Below are 21,633 nucleotides of genomic sequence, written 5' to 3'. Positions count from 1 at the left end.
AATCTATCAAAGAGTAATAGAATTCCATCAATCCTGCATCATCCCCGAGGGTCGCCGGGCTGGGATGGAAAGTGTGTTCCGTTGGGATTGTACAACTGTTATTATTCAATTACGCTCTTTTCTTCCTAGTTAAAGACCATGATATCATTATCACTTAATGAATACATATAATTGGATCTGGACTCTGTTTGGCTGATGAATACCGCTCACTATTCATTCAGTCTCCGCTCATCTTCTGACCATTTATTATAGACTTTTGGCTGAAAACCATGATGACAAAGGGAATTTGAAATTAGCTGCGATTTTAGTCAATGCTCAGTTAGGCACAAAGACAAAATAAAATTTTGATGCTTAAATGAGTTGCGAATGGATTAAGAAGTTTTGCCTAATTCAGTAGTATCTGACTTACACAGACTGAGTATACACACACACACACGTACCCCACACACAAGACACACACACACACACACACACACAAAATAACAAAACTGGCTTTAACAATCAAACAACTCCTAAAGGTAGGTTTTATTTTAAGCAACCCTGTGGTGCTTTAAAGGGAAGATTTACTGTTTTAGTCTTCATTAAAGAAACTATTATCTGTGAAGATACACACACGCACACGCACACACACACGTTAAAACCTTCAATTTCACCTTATCCACCAAACACAATTTTATGATTAAATAACATTTAAATTTGACAAAGCAAAAGTGCTTCCACCATAGTCTATTTATTATGCCCAATATAGAGTCCATCATTAAGTTTCATCATACAATGTGCCCCCAAAGGAAACTAGCCCTCCTATTCATATTGTTGGGAGTAAATGTAGCATACCTCCTTTGGATCACTGGTGAACAGGCTACCTCATTAATCCTAGTTAGTACATGCTGCCGGGCATGTGGAGCCGCCAAATCCAGATGCTCCCCACAGAGGCTCTCCAGGCAGTTAGGGAATCACGGAGTACCACCTCAAGCCTTCAATACATCACTTCAAATTAAATTTACATTAAGTGCTACTCCATCAGAGCTGAGAGAAGCTGACATCTTTGGAAAATGCAGATGATAATCCATTAAATCCTATTATATACATGTCTCCTAATTTTACTTAAGTCCATGCATACCAAAGTATGAGTTTGTGTTAAAAATTAAAGACCCTTTTACTAGAACAAAAGACTTTATGAACTGTTGACTTTGGGAGGTTTTATTACAGGGGCAGGCTAGTCTATCAAGGCAAGTCGGCTCTTTCGGTGCAAATTCTACTTAAATATTTCTTGTAAGGACTTGTGTTGGGCTTTGTTCTTAAGGCATCACTTTCCCCCCGCCCTGCCATCCCTCGGGCTCTCCAAATGACGTGGTCTTTTTCATCCTCTATGCATGGTCTTAGTAACGTCTGCCTTGAATGTTATGAATGAGACGGTGGAACGTGCATTGTCTCTTTCTGCAATTAAGAAAATATTTGCTGGCAGCTTCCAAACTGGCAGCCAGAAGAAGAGGCTGTAAAACCACCACGGTGAAAAGCTAAGGTTTAATTAGCCCATTATCACATATGTTAATCCCTTTATATTTTCATAGTCCTTAGTCACAGCTACTGTTACTTTGATGAGTCTATGCTAATTTCGTAGCAGAGATCTTCCTGGTTTTGGTCCCGAGCATGGCAGGTTTTATATGTGGTGGTGGCGTCCTGTGCTGACGTGTGTGTGGGATTTGGTTTTGTACGGCTAAAACTGGACACAATCGGAAAATATTCAGAAGAACATGAAAACAGATGATGGTCTGAATGAGTCTACACAAACCCAGAAATGACACATGGCGCACACATACACACCACACAATAATATATGCATAGCATACATACATATACACCATACAGCAACGTAAGCCAGAAGACTCCTACCCAGGAATAACACACAGCACACACACACTCATACACACCACACAATAATATATGCACAGCATACACACATATACACACACTCCACACAAAAAAAAATACACACAACATGTATACATACATAATTAATTTTAATGCTATTTATCAGCCCCTTTAAATTTTAATTGAGGTTGGGTTTTCCTATCCAGGATTTTTTTACACATTAAAGCAATTTCTAGATTGCGCCATTATCCGTGTCTGTGGATCAGAACCAGACCCTCTCCCTCCAGCCTGAATCTTTTTACATCTGTCCCTTTTCTCAAGGAACATTCATTTCTTTGTTGGCTTCTCCTTGTGACGTTAAATTATCCTACAGTTACCGGCTTAACAAAAATTTATTTGTTGCATAACTCTTCAACGTATACGCTAAGACTCATCATAACAAATGAAGTCCTGTAAGATTAAGCACCATAGGATAAGAAGTGCTTCCATCAAAAGTTTCATACACACAAGGCCCTCTGTAAATGGTTGTGTTTGTTTTTGTGTGTCCCAAAGAACTTTTCTGAAAGAGGTCAGGTTAATTGAGTGCAGTTTCTACTTTGCCATCTTTAGACACGGCTTGCCATCTGTGTTAACCATCACCACCTTTACCCTTTGAACATAGGTTACCAGCTACCAACACATGTGTTTAGGCACAAAAGAATGATGGCCCGAGTCCTTCCCCGTATGAAAACCTAAATGTCAGTGGAGTCCTTGTTACCAGGCACCAGCCAGTAAACCCGAGGCTACTGGGTGAAGGCCATTTGAAAACCAGTATGGAAAGTCACAGAGCATCATCTCAACTCCACAGCAATCCCCTCTCCTTGCCACGACCTCCTCTGGTTTCTAAATCCCTGTTACGAAGGGATGGATGGCAGGTCAGTGGGAGCATTCACACATCTGCATTTGGAGGACAGTTTTCAGGAATCAGTTCTTCCATTCTGCCAAGTGGGTCCTGATGATTGAACCCAGTCAGTCGGTCAGGCTTGGCAGCAAGTGTCTCACCCCACAGAGTCATCTCCCCAGCCTCCTGTCCCATATGATTCATCAGGAAATCCTATCAGTTATACAGCTAGCTATGTTCCAGACACACCTTCCTTTTCTTAATCTAATTTAAGCCTTCGTTATCTCTTACCTTATCCCTATCCAAGCCTTCTACCTTAATGCTCCCCTCTTTCTTCAAATGCAGACCTTTAAAAAAATTCACAGCAAAGGAGAGCTGGGCATGGTGGCACATATCTATAATCCAGATATTTGGGAGTCTATGGCAGTGAGTTGGAGTCTCTCTTGGGCTAAATGGTGAGTTTCAAGCCAGTGGGGGCTACATAGCATTGAAAGTCAACCAACCAAACAGCAACAAAGCCAACGCCCACCACCTAGCCTTTGGAAATATGAATGCGTTGCTGCGTTTGCTTCAGCCTTTTCTTTCTTTTGGGCGCTAGGCTCAGACTCAGGACCTCACATATGCTATATACATTCCTTACCCCTGCAGCACTTTATTCCCCCAATGGGGAGAGGGGAGACAGGGAAGGCACCATGGCACATAACTATAATCCTAGTGCTTGGGAGGCTGAAACAGGAAGATCTCAAATTAAGGCCATCCTGGGTTATATAGTAAGAACTTGTCTGAGAAAAAAAACAATAAATAGCATAAAAGAAAATACAGATACTAATTTGGCTCACAGTTTTGGAGGATAAACTTTTAATATTGGGCAATCCCAGCTCATGAGTCTTTTAGAGAACCCCAGGTCTTCGTTACATGCTGGTGGGTGGCATCCCGGTGAGACTGCACATCAAGGAAGAAGACAGAGACCAAGTCAACCTGACCCTCTGTCTAGCAACCCTTTCCTGAGATTTATACTGTATAACTAGCATGGATGCTGAAGGACCTACCTAAGTTCTGCCCTATCAACATGCCAAGGCAGTTACTTTATTCATTAACCAATGAAAGCAACACATAGACAGAAGGACCTCCCATACCAGGCAACATCCTCCTCAGTTAAGAGCCCTTGAGCTTCTGCCTCCTTTTCACAAGAGATGCTGGATGAACAAAAAAAAGCAAAGGTAAACAGTGTGGTGGGACAGTATCAGAAGGCAGAAGCAGGAAGATCATCAGTTGAAGGCCAGCCTGGGCTACACAGTAAAACTATCTATAAAAAAAAAAAGCAAAACCAAACAATAATCAAAGCAGAAGAATGCTAGGTCCCAGATAACTTGGTGCAGCAGAATTGCCATAAAATCTTGGTGAGAAAAAAAAGCAAACTGACTTCCTTCATGCCTCTGTTATAATTTCGTCTCTCATAGTCAGTCAGAATCGGCTTCAGTTCAGATGGTGCTTCCTCACCATGCCTTCCCTGACTAGCTTGCTAAAGTAGCTCCACCCACACAGATGTAAGTCCTTCTCCAGTAGGCCAGTCTATTCTGTTGTTTGCATGAAAATTTCATCTTTTTTTTCTGCATCTCCCACTGAAAAATAAGCTCCATGGAGGGAGAGATGTGTCTACCTATGTAATTTCTACATCTTCGGGGCCTACAAAGTACCTGGTGTGTATACACAGTAATTATTTGTTGACTGAATGAATGGATCAACAGAAATGGGGGCTACTAATTAATTTTCATCATTTTTAAACTGTTTGTAGACAGGGACAATCTGTTGTCATATTACTGTCCAGTGATATTTTGTGTGCATGCATGTGTATGTGCAAGTGTGTGTGTGTGCGCGCGCGCTTGCGTGTGTGTATGCACACGCGCACATGTGAGTATGTGTGTGAGTATGTCTGTATTCATGTGTGTGGGTGTGCCTGTGAAGATCAGAGGACAACCACGGGACTTGGTCTTGTGTGTGTGTGTGTGGTGTGTGTGCTTGTGTATGTGCAAGTGTGCACATGTGAGTATGTGTGTATGTCCGTGTTCATGCATGTGGGTGTGCCTGTGAAGATCAGAGGACAACCTCGGGACTTGGTCTTCACCTTCCATCTCATTTGAGAGAGTATCTCCTTTTGTTCAGCCCAAGTATGCCAGGCTCTCTGGCTCAAAGGTTTCTGGGGAATTCTCTTGCCCCATCTTCCTATCTCACCATAAGAGCAGTTACAGACACATGCTACCGAGTCTTACTTTATTTTATTTTATTTTGTTTTTTCGAGACAGAGTTTCTCTGTGGCTTTGGAGCCTGTCCTGGAACTAGCTCTTGTAGACCAGGCTGGCCTCGAACTCACAGAGATCCACCTGCCTCTGCCTCCCGAGTGCTGGGATTAAAGGCGTGCGCCACCACCGCCCGGCCCTGAGTCTTACTTTATATGGGTTCCAGGGATCTGAACTCGGGTCCGCAGGCTTTCATAGCAAGTGCTTTACTTTAGCTGTCTCTTCAGCCCCGTACATTTTTGAAAACTGGATGACAAGTGATTAAGAAGTCATTGATGGTGCAGTGGGTGGCATTGCTGCCTTCCAAATGAGCAAGAGAGAATATATTCTCAAGGATTCTTTTGAAGTAAAAGTCAATGCTAAAAGTTCATCACAGGTATGGTAGCTTGTAAACCCAGCATTCAAGAGACCAAAGCAGGAGAATCTTTTGAGTTCAGGACCGGCCTGGGCTACATATTGAAACCCTTCTAAAAAAAAGAAAAGAAAAAAACCCTTCCTACCCGAAACAGAAGGTCAATCACGAATACTTTCGCTTAAAAACACGTATTTAAAAGTTTAGGGATTGGAAATGCAGTTGAGTTGGCAGAGTGCTTATCTAATAGGCAGGAAGCTTTGGGTTCCATAGGCAAGAACCAGATGTGGTAGAACAGACCTGTGATCCAACACTCGGGACTTGGAGATGGGACGATCAGAGGTCATTCTCAGCTACACAATAAGTTCAAGACAAGCATAGGATACATGGGGCCCTGTTTGGAAAAAAAGGCAAATAAGCAAACCCAAAGATTTCAAAGTCTAGTTATCCTGGGGAAATAATTTGTATATTAGTAAAAAAGCCAGCAACACTTTTGTTGCTACTAGATATAAAATGATGAAAACAAGGAAGAACTTGAACTTTTATTTGACTTTGTTTTAGGGGTTTTAAATTTTGGGGTGTGTTTTGGCATGATGTTAGTTGTTTATTTGCTTTTTTTTAAAGATTTATTTATTATGTACATTGGGGTTTTGTCTGCATGCATGTCTGTGTAAGGATGCCAGATCCCCTGGAACTGGAGTTACAGATGGTTGTGAACTGCCATATGGGTGCTGGGAAATTGAATCCAGGTCCTTTGGAAGAGTGGCCAATGCTCTTAACCACTGAACCATCTTTTCAGCCCCTGGTTTGAGTTTTTAATGTTGTTTTGCTTTGGCTTTTTCCTCAGGGAATTCTTTGTGTGTGTGAGAGGGTGTGTATGTGTGTGTACGCACTACGCATGTGTGTGCGTGTGTATATGGAGGCCTGTTGACAATCTCGGGTGTTACCCCGCAGGCATCAACCATTCTCTGAGGCAGAATCTCTCACTGGCTTATCAAGTGGGCTACAGCGGCTAGCCAGCAAACCTCAGAGGTCCTCCTGTCCTGCCTGTGCAGTGCTGGATTTCAAGCACACACTTCCACGCCGAGAGAGCGTCATATCCCTTGAAGCCAGAGTTACAAGCAGCTGTAACTGAACCCTGGTCCTCTGCAAGAGCAGAAAGGGCCCTTAACCACTGAACCATCTCTCTAGCCCCTTGTCCCAGTTTTCTGAGCAACAAAAAGTGTCCAATCAGGAGGGAGCTGTGCCCTGATAAGGAGATCCACTGGTCGGAGGGGTTGCATGAACGAAGTGGCCTTGAGACAACATTTTCCTCTGAAATATCAGACCCTTTGCAAATGGCGGCTAGGACAACGACCGTGTGCTTTGCTTGCTCAATTAACAGATGAGGTTTCGGCATTCGCCATAGGCTAAGCCAGGTAAGGAGATGTGAGCAGTGATCAAGCATGGTCTGTGATCTTCAAAGACTTCCGATGCAGTGGAAGAAACATGACACAGAAACAGAAAAGGCCAAACAGCATTGCGAACTGGGCCAGCTAGAAAGTCGGATAGAGAAAACCCAAAGCGATAAGACAAGCATGAGATGACCCAGGGGCCAGGGGAGAGCCTGGGGTAGACTGTTACAATCATGGTAGGCAGGGCCTCACAGAAAGGGAAGGAGTTATACAGATACAAAGAAAAAAGAAAAGAGAAAAAGAAAAAAGTATGGCTTTACCAGGCTTAAATTTCTGTGAGACAAAGGAAGACGGGAGCTTTGAGTTTGAAACCAGCCTGGTCTGTATAAGCCAGCCAGGGCTACATAGTGAGCGCTGTCTCAAACTCTCAAACAAAACAAATACAAGAGAGGAGATGGTACTGAAGACAACCTGTGACACCCCCAATTGCCTGTCCCCCAGAAAAAGCCTGTATTTACAGCTAAGAAGCGTAAATATTTTGCACGCCCTCACCGTCAGCCGACGCACACATAAGGACAACCTAGGCACTCTCCGAACGAGACTTCGAGTAGACATCTGTAGTGAAGGACGAACACAAGCTCGTTTATGCCCCTGGAGGAAAGGCACTTCGACCATTTCTGAGCAGGTAGCACTCCCAGATGCCTCTGCAGGGAAAGAAGGAGCCCTAAAATCAATCAGGTACCTAAGAAACGCAAGCGGCCTCTAGGGCAGAAGGCTCAAGTGAGCTCTCCAGGAGAGACTGCCTCCTTCAGCAGCAGGGCTGATTTACACTCCGGTGTCCTCCAAGATGCCATCCCTTTAGGGCATCTACATAAATATGCCTCTGACAAACACGCACAGCTGCGTGAGTGTAAAGTAAGTGACAACAGCATACGCATTTCTGAGTAGCCTGAAAAGGCTAATCTCTACATACGCAAACAAAGGAGATCGAAAAATCATCCTATGTTTAAAAGCGAATTGCTGTTTCTCAGTGGGGTCCCTAAAACAAGTTCCCAAACCTATGACATTGTCTGTTTTGAACAAAATATTGCTAGATGAAATGTATGCCCAGGAGTTGGTTTTTCCTCACCTGCCTGCAGAAGGAGTGGTACAGACAGTCCTTGTGTTTTGAAATGGTAGAGATGCTGAGTCATCCCATTTGGGTACTTATCTGAAAGATCACCAGAACCAAGTGGCAATTACCAAGCATCCCTCGGAATATCAGGAGGGCGAAGGTCCAGACTGTTGTGTGGTAAGGAACCAGACCATTTCTTAATGAGCCTTCAGGACGTTAAACTGTTGCCTTTATATTTACTGCTCCACAGAGCAGTGGGGATCTTGCATGTCAGGATTGGGCACAAAGAGCAAACACTTCCTTCCACCCTATATCTCGTGGGTTTTATCCGGGAATCTTGCCTTTGTATGTCTATGTACTCACGAATGCAGTGTTTATGGAGGCCGGAAGAGGGCATCAGATCCTCTGGACTTGAAGTTACAGATGGTTAGTTACTATGTGGGTGCTAGGAACAGATCCCGGGGCTTGTACAAGAACAGTCAGTGTTCTTAACTTCTAAGCCATCCCTTTAGCCCATTTTCTTTTAATTTATAGAATTAGTGAATTGCCTGCATGCATGTTAAGTGTTCCATGTGCAAGCCTGGTCCCCTCAGAGGCAGGAAGAGGTCCTCACCTTCCTCGGACCGGAGTTACATAAGGTTGTAAGCTGCCATCTGAGAGCTGGGAACTGAACTTGGGTCATGGACAAGAACAGGAAGTGGCCTTAACCACTTGGCCATCTTTCCATTCGTGCCCTCTTTGAACACATTATAATCATCCTTTTGACTTCTATGTCTGAAAACTCATTTAAGCCACATACCCCACCCCCAAGGGTTATTACTGCAGGACTGGTAACGTTTGGAGGGGACCTGATGCCTTGGGTTGTTGCATGCCTTGTGTTTTTGCACTGGGACATGAGTATTAGAGTTAGATCATTTTAAGGGATCTTTCTTCAGTGCCTCTGTTGGTAATGCTCAGAAGGGATTAGATTGCAGTAGGGATTGAGGTGTCATCTTCCTCTGTTAGGTTTGTGTTCAGGGCCCCAGACTCTGTTCCTAGTCCTCCCGTGAGAGTAGAATACTTTTTTTTTCATTTTCCAGGTGTAGACCCACTATGAAAGTACAATCATAATTACCTATCAAATAATCACCCCTTAAGTACTCATTTTAGGGATTAAAGAGACACTGACAGTACTGTGTATACTAAAATATCAGTAGTCATGGGTGTGAATGGCAATACAAAGAAGAAAAATAGGAAGACTATGGTTAGTATTAGATTGATAACTAGAAAGTAAAAGATGCCGGGTGGTGGTGGTGTACGCCTTTAATCCCAGCACTCAGGAGGCAGAGGCAAGCAGATCTTTGTGAGTTCAAGGCTAGCCTGGCCCAAAGAGAGAGTGCCAAGAGAAGCCCCAAAGCTACACACAGAAACCCTGTCTCAAAAAAACCCAAAAGAGAAAAAAATGTAAAATATATACATAGTGGAAGGAAGTGTAGGGTGTGAGAGGGGAGGGAGCTTGGGTTAAGGGCAGACTGGAGAAGAACTATGATATCAGATAACACAGAACAGTTTCCCCTCTCTGAGGCAGAGAGACCCTGCACATCAGGGTAGTCTATATTCTTTGCGCAGAGGGTAGGGAGAGAGAGGCAATACAGGGAAAAAGCAAAGGAGGATGAAGAAGACCTGAAAACAGACATTGGATATTAAAGAAGAAATCGATGTAGTGGGTTAGAAGAGCTGGGTAGCAATATCAAATGAAAACCGACTGCCCTGAGACTGCTGAATTCCGTCTGGAGTTCATCAGGGTTCCTTCCCCAGCTCCTCTGCCAACGCTGACATTTCAACCCCCACAACCTTTTCCCGCCCCACCCCACCCCACCCCTGCCAAACGGTGTCCCTTTCAGAACGGGGCAGCTTGAGTTTGCTTTCTGTTGCTGTGATAAAACACTCCGACCAAACAAAACTTGAGGAGAAAAGGGTTTATTCCATTTTACCAGTCCAAATCCATCATTGAGGAAAGGCAATGCAGGAACACAAGCAGAACAGGGGCTTGAAGCAGAGGCCAGGTTCCCAGAGGAGTCATGATCAGCTAGCTACCTTTCTTAACAGCCCAGAGGTGCTGCTGCCCACAGTGGGCTGGGCCCTCCTATGTCAATCAACAATCCAGAAAATGCTCTACTGGCATGCCCACAGGCCAACTGCTGAAGGAAATTTCTCAACTGAAGCTTCCTTTTCCCAGGCATGCCAAGTGGACAACCAAGATTAGGCATCACAGTGAAGCGTGTTGAATATGAATTATATTGCATTATTTCATTAAGGCTTCTAGGAAAACTCAAAAATTCTTTTTGGAGATAGGGTTTCCTGTAGTCCAGGCAGCTAAAGGTGATGGTGTGGACCAGCCTGCCACCCCACAGCCGCCCACCGCCATGCCACACCATGACTTTGTTTTGCTCTTTTGTTTTGTCTTGGCTGGTTGATTGATTGGCTTCTTGGTTTATTCTGAGACAGCATCTCACACACCACAGACTGTTCTCAAGTTAGGATGACCTCAACTATGCGCTCTTCCTGCCCCATCTCCCGAGCACTGGAATTACAGGCATACCCCAAGCCTAGTTTATGTAGTTCTAAGGACTAGACCTAGAATTTCACACTTGCCAGCAAGCATTATAGTATATTCTATCTGAACGAATCCCAAGCCCCTAAATTCTTGCCTTGGCTCAGAGGCTATTCACAATCTGGCTCCCTCTCCTTCTGCTCTCTCCATGCTTCCCTAGAGGCTCCAACCTCCTTGCTTCTCTCAGAACCTCTGTACTTGGCGCTTCAGTCTGGAATGTTTTCCCTCGCTCTAGCTCTGTGCTGTAAGATTCTTCCATGGAAGTCCTTCTGATCGTGTTCAATAAACTCATTTGCTCAGGTTCGTTTCCTCAAGACCACTTTTCACTATGTGGTTTCTTATTTTTTTTTTTAATCTGCTTATAATCTATTTCCCAACAGAAACACTACTAGGACAGACATTGTTCATCAGGGACAGCAACGTGTCTCAGTGGGTAAAGGCACTTGCCATCAAGCCTGACAACCTGGGCTCAGTCCCAGGAACCCACATAATAGAAAGAACCAATTCCTGCATGTTGTCTTCTGACCCCAACATCCCTCCATCCAAAATAAATAAATTTAATTATTTTATTTTATTTATTGGGACAGGGTTTCTTTCTGTAACAGCTATGGCTGTCCTGGAACTCACTCTGAAGAACACGATGGCCTTGAACTCACAGAGATCCACCTGCATCTGCCTCCCAGGTGCTGGGATTGAAGGCATACACCACCACTGTCCTGCTAAATGTGATTTTTTAAAAAAAAGATATATTCATTATCTATATACAATGTTCCTCCTGCCTGTACACTTCCATGCCAGAAGAGGGCACCAGATCTCATTACAGAGGTTGTGAGCTGTCATGTGGTTGCTGGGAATTGAACTCAGGACCTCAGGAAGAGCAGCCAGTACTCTTAACCTCTGAGCCATCTCTCCAGCCCTAAATGTAATTTTTTAAAGTAAGTTTTTCCAGTTTACTGGTTCAGTTGTGTCTGTCTAGCGTGTGTTCAAGTTTACACAAAAACTAAGACAGTTTCGGGTGCCCAAATTCTACTCAGAAACGCAATGCTCCAAAGGAAAGACTGCTCGGTCTATCCTACTGATGTGAATGAATCCTCTCCCACTCCCTCCAGCCACTCTGACTCTCCCTGTGCACCCAGGACTCTGTATCCTTATCTTTTACTCTCTTGTGTTATAAAGCTCGTTTGGTTGTTAGCATTGTTTTCTCAAACAAGGATTGTCCCTTAGTATGCCTGTAATAGCCCTACCAGCAATTTGGCAATGTTATTTTAGTGCATAAATTGAAGCACATTTGGTGATGATTAATAGCTTTAATATATTTTATAATGTTCTTAAAATAGTTTTTAATAATAAAGCAATTAACTCTAATAAGGTGTTTGGAAAAAACTCATGAAAAAAATCATATAAATATTCTACACATATTCTGAAAAGTATGTTTAGAAAATAGACATGAGAAAACAACAAAGAGGACCCTAAGAGAGACATATATGGATCTATATAGGAAGGGGGAAAAGATAAGATCTCCTGAGTAAGTTGGGAGCATGGGGGTCATGGGAGAGGGTAGAAGGGGATAGGGGAGGAACAAAGGGGAGCAGAGAAAAATGTATAGCTCAATAAAAACAACTTGAAAAACCAAATGATTTTGTGCTATTCTTAAGATTCATCCATGAGCAACTATCAGATGCTCAAAAATTTTGCCAAAGGGATTCTGAAGATCAACAGCTAAGCTTGGTGGCACACACCTTCCATTCCAGCACTTGGAAGACAGAGGCAGGCAGATCTCTATGATTTTGAGGCCAGAATGGTCTACAAAGTGAGTTCTACATAGAGAGACCCTGTCTCAAAAATAAATAAGTAAATAAATAAAAAACAAAACAAAAACCAAATTCTGAAGATCACCTGGTAAGAAGTTAGAGAGGGGCCTAGTTCACTTCTCTAGGAAACAAAATGGTGCAACCCCATAAATAAACGTTTAATGGTTTGTGTATTCAGCTTCTATTAATGCTAATGGGGATTAAACACAGACAAGAGAGAGATAAGAACATCAAATGAGTTCCTAAATATGCAAACCAGTAATACCTACAGGTAGCATAGTTCTAAAGTTAGGGAAACAAAGCCCAGGAAACAAGAGGATTTCTACAGCAGCAGATTGAGCTGCCAACAGACCAACTGGCTCAGTGCACTATAGTGTCTTCAGCTTTGCAACCACACAGAATGTCTGCAGTTTTGCAACCACCACAGTATGTCTGCAGCTTTGCAACCTCCACAGTGTGTCTGCAGCTTTGCAACCACACAGTATGTCTGCAGCTTTGCAACCTCCACAGTGTGTCTGCAGCTTTGCAACCTCCAGTGTGTCTGCAGCTTTGCAAACTCCACAGTGTGTCTGCAGCTTTGCAACCACCACAGTATGTCTGCAGCTTTGCAACCACCACAGTATGTCTGTAGCTTTGCAACCACACAATATGTATGCAGCTTTGCAACCACACAGTGTGTCTGCAGCTTTGCAATCACACAGTGTGTCTGCAGCTCTCCAAACTCCTTCAGTTCTAGGAGGCAGCAGGCAGATGTTGGTGAACTGCAGTCACCCTTCCTTGTCCATCACAGAGTCCCGTGGGCTTTCAGAACTACCAAGAGGACAGAAAGGGAGTGGAGGAGCCCTGTCTGGTGACACAGAGAACTTGTAGAGGATCCCCTTGTCTCCTATTGAACTTGTAGAGGATCCCCTTGTCTCCTATTGAACTTGTAGAGGATTTCCTTGTCTCTGACCTGGTCCTTTGACTTGGCAGTTTCTTCTGCTTGGAATAGGACTTCTGAATCTAAGAATTTTGAATGAAAGCCAAATAATTTGTTCTGTAAGAGCCTGCCTGGAAAGCCAATTGACTGACAACATGAAATAAACAAAAATACCAGCCTAAGAGACTCATCTAGCTTTTCTGAAAACCCAAATCTTCCCTATAGGAAATATAAAATTTCAAGAATATGTGACCACATCACTTTCTATTTATTTGTTTTTAAATTTGGTCAGTTACAGATACCTTGAGGTATGTGTGTGTGGCATGTGTTTGCATGTGAGTGTGTAAGACACTGGGTGTCATCCTTGATTGTTCCCCACTGATTTTTATTTGCTTATATGTGTTCAAATTTTATTGAAATACATTGTATGGACAGCAACCTATAAATAGCCATTTATGACAGCTTTCACAGGTAGGTCTCCTTCTTTTAAAAATATTTTTATTACAGTTGTACTTGTATTTAATGTATTTTTTATCATATTCACCCCTAATAAGAGAGTTTGTTCTTATATTCTCCTCCTACTCCCTCTGAATGCCTACTTTTTCCTAGAAAATCCCCCTTTGGCCTTTGTATCTTTCTTTTAAATGATCCACTGAATTTAACGAGGGTTGTGTGCCTGAATACAGGTGTGGGGTTATTTCTTGAACCATGGATGGCTTAGCAGTGACAACACTGTTGGGGTGAAAACAGATGACCCCTTCCTCAGCAAACACTACTTGACAATGGCTCTTCAGCTGTGGTGGGCTTCATGAGCTCCTCTTGCATACTCTTGCATACTGACTGGCTCAATCTTGTTCAGGTCTTGTGCATGTGACCACGGCTGCTGTAAGTTCCATGTTACAGCATTCCACCCCATTCTCTGGCTCTCATGCTTTTCTCCAGTATCTCTTCTGAAATGTCCCCTGAGCTTTGAAGGGGTTGAATGAGGTGTCTCACTATGGATGGGTCACTTATTCTCAGCACTTAGACTAAGCATGAGTCTATGCATTAACCACTGTTCATTGAAAAAGGAAGCTTCCTTGACCAAGACAGAGAGCAGAAATAAGCTATGGTCAAAAACAAATATTCAGAAGACACTTGACAACATATTCACTTAGCAAAACAGCAGGAATAGGGGCCTATGACCTCCTCAGCCATGGATTTTTGATAGGGTTAAAGTATGAATTTCCTTCTGTGGAAAGGACCACAGATCCAACCAGAAGACAATTGGTTAGCCTCATAACAGTAATGCCATTATTGCACACTGAACACCTCTTACTTAGCAGATCTGTCTTCTAGCAGGTACTGTTGAGCACTGGGAAAGACTACTGATGACTTTTCCTCCCCAACAGTCTGCATAGCACCATCTAGTACTATGGAAGCTAGCCAATGGGGAGCATTTCCAGGGGAGAGACAGCTTGATTTATGTCTGCAGCCAGAGTTTCACATTATTCTGTCTGACCATTGGCTGAAACAGCTTTATTCATCAACCAATTAAAACACACACACATAGTCACAGCATACAAAAGGATATCCTACATCAAGTATCAGTTCTGTACTTAATATAACCTACTGAAAGTTACTGAGTCTTGAATTCAACAATGTGGAGTCAGGTTTCACATGGCTGTAATTCTTTCTACTGGAAAATGAGAAGTGATAATCTTTGCCCTACTTATCTCTGAGAATTACTAAGACACTCAAATTAGAAATGAAATGAAATAATTTGAAACTGGGCATGGCAGCTCAGGCCTGTAACAACCAGCACTTGGAAGGCTGGGAGTCCGAGGTAGATAATCACTGTGAGTTCTAGACCAGCCTGGGTTAGAGTGAGAACCTCTGTCTTCAAAGAACAAAACCATTTGAAGCAAAAACCTCGGTTCTTGTGTCCAAAAATAAGTACTTTTGTTTGTTTATTTATTTTTGTTTTTCAAGACAGTTTCTATGTGTAGCCCTGACTGTCCTGGAACTTGCTCTGTAGACCAAGATGGCCTCAAACTCACAGAGATCTGCCTGCCTCTACTCTGATCTCCCCAGCGCCCGTGCTGGGATTAAAGCCATGTGCCGGTTATTATAATAATTTCTTTTTAGAATTAAATATATGTGTTTCCCTCTAAAAATCTTCAGAAATAGACTCTTTGACTAAAAAACAACTTAATCTCCAAGGTCATTTTCATAATTCACTTTCCTTGGACCAGCGAAGTCGCTCAGTGGGTAAAGGTGCTTGGCACCAAACCTGACGACCTGAGTTCAATCCCCAGCTCCCACATGACGGAGGATGGAACTGGTGCCATGGGTTGCCCTCTGACCTCTGTACTAGTGTAATGGCACACTGTATGCACGCCCACAATAAACAACCAAACAAAAAGCATTCTCTTTCCTGTCTCCACTAATCTTCAGCTCATTCATATACTAATATTGGGAATCATATGATTTCATTTTCTCCTTGATCCGATGCCATTAACGTCTTTGTGCCAGCTGTGCTGGGAAGTGGAGCAGCTTCACTAAACAACACCCCTGGCACATCCTCGCCGTGACAACCCAGACAAGCCCAGAGAGAGCTGTCGTTCTTAACTTCAATCCATGCTCTGCCTCTGTTTCCACCGCTCCCACCCAGGTCCAAGACAGCAGCAGCATCTCTTGTGTAGATTTACTACTGCCCGCTAATTGGATTTCTCCCATTCCCCTCTAGGCCCTTGAAGTAATCTTTCCAAATCCTGCATCTCCTCTTGCCACCCGTCATGCTGAAAATCCATTAGTGACTTCCTGCTGTTCTAAAGACAAAGACCCTGCTCTTTAATAAGGCCTCCACGAGCCTTCACGTTAGGGACCAGCACGCCTCTCAAGCTTCATCAGTCCCTTTTTCAATCCATGCCGCATCCCTTTCTTTTAAGTTCTTTGTAAGCAGCCTGTGCTCCTGCCACAGGATCTTTGAGCACGCTTCTCCTCGCCTCTTCGCCTAATTGCCTCCTACGCGTCTGAGGTCAAATATCCCCTCTCTGCCCTTCCTTCCTTGGTGTTTCTAAAATTCCTTCTGAGGGGAGACATAATATCTACCCTTCCTCCTCAGGTCCCAGCAACAAACCAAGGCATAATTCCACCAAAGTTCATTCTGGGGAACCAGTGGCTTACTTACAGAGCACAAATAAGGGGTTATTTACTGGGGTGTGGGTACTTCCCCCCAAAAAAGACCTCACTACGAAGTCTGTACCCAACAGGGCTATGGCTTTTCCAAAACCTCATAGATAGAGCCCCTCTTCCAGTTTTCCTTGCCCTAGATACCTTAGCCCCTCCCCAAGGTTACATGCAATTAGGACAGAGTTACAACAGGTGGTAAGAAGATAGGTACTCAGGTGAGGGTCTCCTTAACCTCCCTGCCTCTCAAGAGAGGATGGAAACAGTCAACAAGCCCAGGAAGTGGGCTCTAATCTTTTGCAAATGAGAACAACTGAACTCCTAAAGTTAGCAGTTATTTGACTTGAAGGAGAGTCTGGTAGACCACTCTGTCAGATGGGCTTTGAAATGGCCACGAATATCCCTTAACACCCGTCATTTGGCTATTGTCTGCTTCCCACAGTGACTGGTTGACTAGCTTTAGTCTCAGCACCTACCCATCCTAATACCAAGCACATAGTAGCTGCTCAATAAACACTACTGACCGAGTTAGCTCATAAATTAATTCATTCTAGTAACGGGGAAAGCAATTCAGTACGCAAATTCATCTCGGTAAAAGATAACGCCAACCCTGAGAAACTAGACATTTTTCTTTCTTATTTAAAGATGTGCTTGCCATGCCTGCAATAGGGCTTGGTACCTATCAAGAAACACTTCTTAGATCAAGGAATAAATGAAGAGATAAAATATGGATACCATAAGGAATAATGATAAAACTTAGCAAAATTCAATATACTTCTTTAATAATTTAGTTTGTGTTTTTGTTGTCTGCTTTATTAACAAAATCCCCTAGAGTCAGTGGCACAGCTATTTTCTCACTGAGTGGTCTTGGGGGAACTTCCATAACCTCTTTGAAATTCTGTTTTCTCATTCTCAAAGCGAAGATAATCCTACTGCTTCTGGCACCCTCCCAGGGCTGGCATAAGAATCAGAGGAGATCATGTAAGCCCTGGCATCTTCACAGGGCCAGTGTAAGAACCAAGGAAGGCCATGTAAGCTGCAGATGGCCACAGAGATAAGAAGTCTGGAGAGAGCATTTCTGTTACCTTAGCAGTTATTTGGGGTTTTGTTTCGGGTCTTTTTGTTATTTTATATTTTTTGAAGGCCAAACCCAGGGCAACTGCTCTACCTCCAAGTTAAATCCTCAACCCCAGGAGAAAGCATTTCTGAATGTCTGTCATACCACACGTGATAGGTCAGTGAGGTACTCAGTAAGGGATCGAGTAGTTAGTCACCACAGAAAACCCATTCCTCCTTATTCCTTCCCACGTCTCTATGTTTGCCAAATGTGACAGTCACCATGTTCTCAGAAATGCTAGGAAGGATGAGGTATATTAAGGAGCAGCCAATGCTGCATGAAATAGGGCGTAGACCCCGAGCAAGAGATCTGGCGGGCATCCAGAGAGTGGAGGAAGGATTGTAATTTAACATCTGAGACCACACCAAGTAGAAGACGTGGTTACAAAAGGAGTTGGGAGGAGTGTTTACGGTGCTTGGGGTCAGACATAAGCATCACTGTTTTAGAAAAGCTCTTTGCTGGATGCAGTTGCCTAGGAGACGTTAACTGGCTGGCACAAAGAGCATGAGGTGGTAGAGTGGAGTGCTACAGTTGCCTTTTCTGATGTGTGTTGGGGGTAGAAGGGTACACGGGCACACATGGTATGTAGAAACCAGAGATCAGCATCGAGTGACTTCCTCTCTCTCTCTCTCTCTCTCTCTCTCTCTCTCTCTCTCTCTCTCTCCCCCCTGATTTTTTTGAAACAGGCTCTCTCCCTGAAACTAGAGCTCACCAATTTGGCCTAGAGCTTGCCAATTTGGCCAGCAAGTCCGGGATTCCTTCTATCTCCACTTCCCCAGTACTGGGATTGCAAGCACATGCCACCACCTTGGTTTCTATGTGGACACTGGAGATGTATAGCTATTATAAATCAAATTCAAGTCTTCCAGCTTGGGTGGCAAACACCTTCCCAACTGTGCCATCTCCGCAGCCCCTAGCCACCTTTTCTTTACTCAGCATCACAGTGAAGTAGGTGTGCAGGACTCTAAAAAGAAGCATAGAATTCCATGCTGTCTTACTCTAGAAAAAAGTCTTCTTATCCTCCTTGTGCCGTTCTGCAGCACGACCTGTTTGTCCCATAGTTGTAGCCCCCATTTCAGCCCTAAGCAAAGCGCCATGGAGTTTGTGATACAGGAAACAAGACCAGATGTCTTCACATAGAAGCCATCAGCACACGGGATGTACACATGCGATGTAAGACAAGCTAGGGAACCAAGAATGACTAGGGAGGCCACCATCTTTGAAATCCTGGCTTCATCATTCTGCAGTATGAGGCCCTTATTCAGGTAGGGCTACTAATTAAACTCTTCAAGGGAGGGCATGGCATAGTTTAAATGTTTTATTTAATATCTCCCCCTGAGTCTGATAATAACTCATGATTTACCCTGGGCATAGTAATACATACCTGTAATCCTGGTATTTGGGACTCAGGAGCAGAAAGATCAAGAGTTCAAGGTCCTTAGCTACATAATGAAATCCAGACCAACCTATACTGCAGAGGACCCCTTCTAAAATAAACAAACATGTGGACATATAAAAAAAAGTAAGAAAGAAAGAAGAGAAAGAATAATTGTAATCAAATAAATATAACTATTTAAAAGGGTCTCAAAACCCAAGCCAGACCTTTTCACTAAAATCTAGATGTATACTGGGGAACGGTGGCACATGGCTTTAATCCCAGAACTCAGGAGACAGAGACAGGCTGATCTATGAATTTGAGTCCAGCCTGGTCTACAGAGCAAGTTCCAGGACAGCCATGACTACACAGAAAAAATCTGTCTTGAAAAACAAACAAAAGAAAGAAGGAAGGAAGGAAGGAAGGAAGGAAGGAAGGAAGGAAGGAAGGAAGGAAGGAAGGAAGGAAGAAGAGCAAGCTGCCAAATGAACTAATTCAGTATCAGGAAAACTGCCTGTGCACCAATGCTGATGTTAATCGTCTTCCGCAACTGTGGCATAGCCAGTAAACGCATGCAATACAAATCATGTTCTCAAATTACTGTAGCCCCATATTCTCCTTGTCTGTATTACAACAGTTCTCTCCATAAGGAATTTTTTCATTCCTTACCTCTGCTGCTCTCAGCAGAGAATTCAGCTAGGAAACTTCACCACACCAAAACACTAGTATCTACTAACTCTACCAAAAAATTCTCAGAGAGGGCCTGGCAAGAGGGCTCACTGGTCAAGAGCACTTGCTGCTCTTGCAGAGGTTTCTATTCCCACCACCCACACAATGACTAACGATGGTCTATCACTCCAGTTCTAGGAGATCCAACACTGTCAGTGTACACATATCGTACACAGACATATGTGCAGATAAAACACCCATACATATAAAATAAGTCTTTTTAAATAATATCTTTGAGTATTTAAGGAAGTGATTTTTTTTAATTTTTACACAAATACCTTTAGGATTTTAATAATGGTTATTATAAGTCATAGATAAGTTTGGATTGTGTTAAGCTCTCAGTCCATGAACATGAAACATCTTCTTATCCATTTGCTGTTTTGGGGTATGGAAGGGTGATGCTTGGTGATTTTCAGTATTTTTAACTTAATGTCTAGTGTATGCAAGTGCATTTGATTTTCACATATTGATTTTGTGTTTGCAAATTGACTGGACTTGCTTTGTAGTTCTCTTTTTGTCAGTTTTCCCCCTGAGGATTTAGGACGTATTTTGTTAGTGACCTCATCCCACTCTAGCTGCCTCCCTCTCGATGATGTGGGAGGTCCTTCTGTGTATGTGTTGCTTTTATTGGTTAATAACAAAGCTGTTTTGGCCTGTAATAGGGCAGAGTAGAGCTAGGTGGGAAAACTAAATGGAATGCTGGGGAAAAGTAGGCGTGTAGCCGCTACTGCAGACAAATGCATCAGAACCCTGCAGGTAAACCACGAGCCTCATGGTAAGATATAAAATAATAAAAATGGGTTAACTTAAAATATAAGAGCTAACTAGCAATATGCTTAAGTGATTGGCCAAGCAGTGATTTAATTAATATAGTTTCTGAGTGATTATTTCTGGAATAAACAAACAGTCCCTCAACATCTCCCCTTCTGTATTCCTGTCCCTTATATTTCCTTTTCCATTCATTTTTTCCCCTTCCTTAAGATTTCTTTCTCCCAAAGGACATCGAGCCTATAAATTTGGGATCCTTGAGAAGATAATAAGAAGGTGAACTCCCAAAAAAAGATATAGTAATCCTCCTGGATATTGGAAGTAGACACGATCGCCAGGCAAAATTGGGAACTTGAGGGTTGGGCGAGACTGGGCCAAGGGAAGATGGGGAGAGAAAAGTGTGAAGGGGAGAATGGGGGGAGCTCGGAGGAATGGGGTGCTTGGGATATAGGAAGGGTGGATATGGGAGCAGGGAAGCATATATCTTAATTTAAGGAGCTACCTGAGGGTTGTCAAGAGACTTGACCCTAGAGGGGTTCCCAGGTTTCCAGGGAGACGCCCCCAGTTAGTTCTTTGGGCAGCTGAGGAGAGGGAGCCTGAAAAGGCCAGTTCCTATAGCCATACTGATGAATTTCTTGCATATCACCATAGAACCTCCACCTGATGATAGATGAAGAAAATGACAGAGCCCCACATTGGAGCACCGGACTGAGCTCCCAAGGTCCTGATGAGGAGCAGAAGGAGAGAGAACATGAGAAAGAAAGTCAGGACTGTGAGGGAACCTCCAGCTGGCGACAGATGGGGAAGGTGACTGAGCCCCACATTGGAGCACTGGACTAAGCTCCCAAGGTCCTGATGAGGAGCAGAAGGAGCGAGAACATGAGGGAGAAAGTCAGGAACGAGAGGGGTGCATTCACTCATGGAGACGGTGGGACAGAACTAAAGGGAGATCACCAACTCCAGTTGGAATGGGACTGATGGATCATGCGACCAAACCCGTCTCTCTGAATGTGGCCAACAGCGGGGGCTGACTGAGAAGCAAAGGACAATGGCACTGGGCTCTGATTCTTCTGCATGGACGGGCTCTGTGGGAGCCTTCTCAGCTTGGTCGATCACCTTCCTGGACCTGGGGGGAGTTGGGAGGACCTTGGACTTAGCATAGAGTGGGGAACCCTGATGGCTCCTTGGCCTTGAGAGGGAGGGAGGGGAGGTATGGGTGGAGGGAACGGGAGGGAAGGGGG

Source organism: Arvicola amphibius, chromosome 6 (assembly GCF_903992535.2).
Source record: "Arvicola amphibius chromosome 6, mArvAmp1.2, whole genome shotgun sequence".
Taxonomy (NCBI): Eukaryota; Metazoa; Chordata; class Mammalia; order Rodentia; family Cricetidae; genus Arvicola; species Arvicola amphibius.
This window is presented reverse-complemented; position numbering follows the sequence as displayed.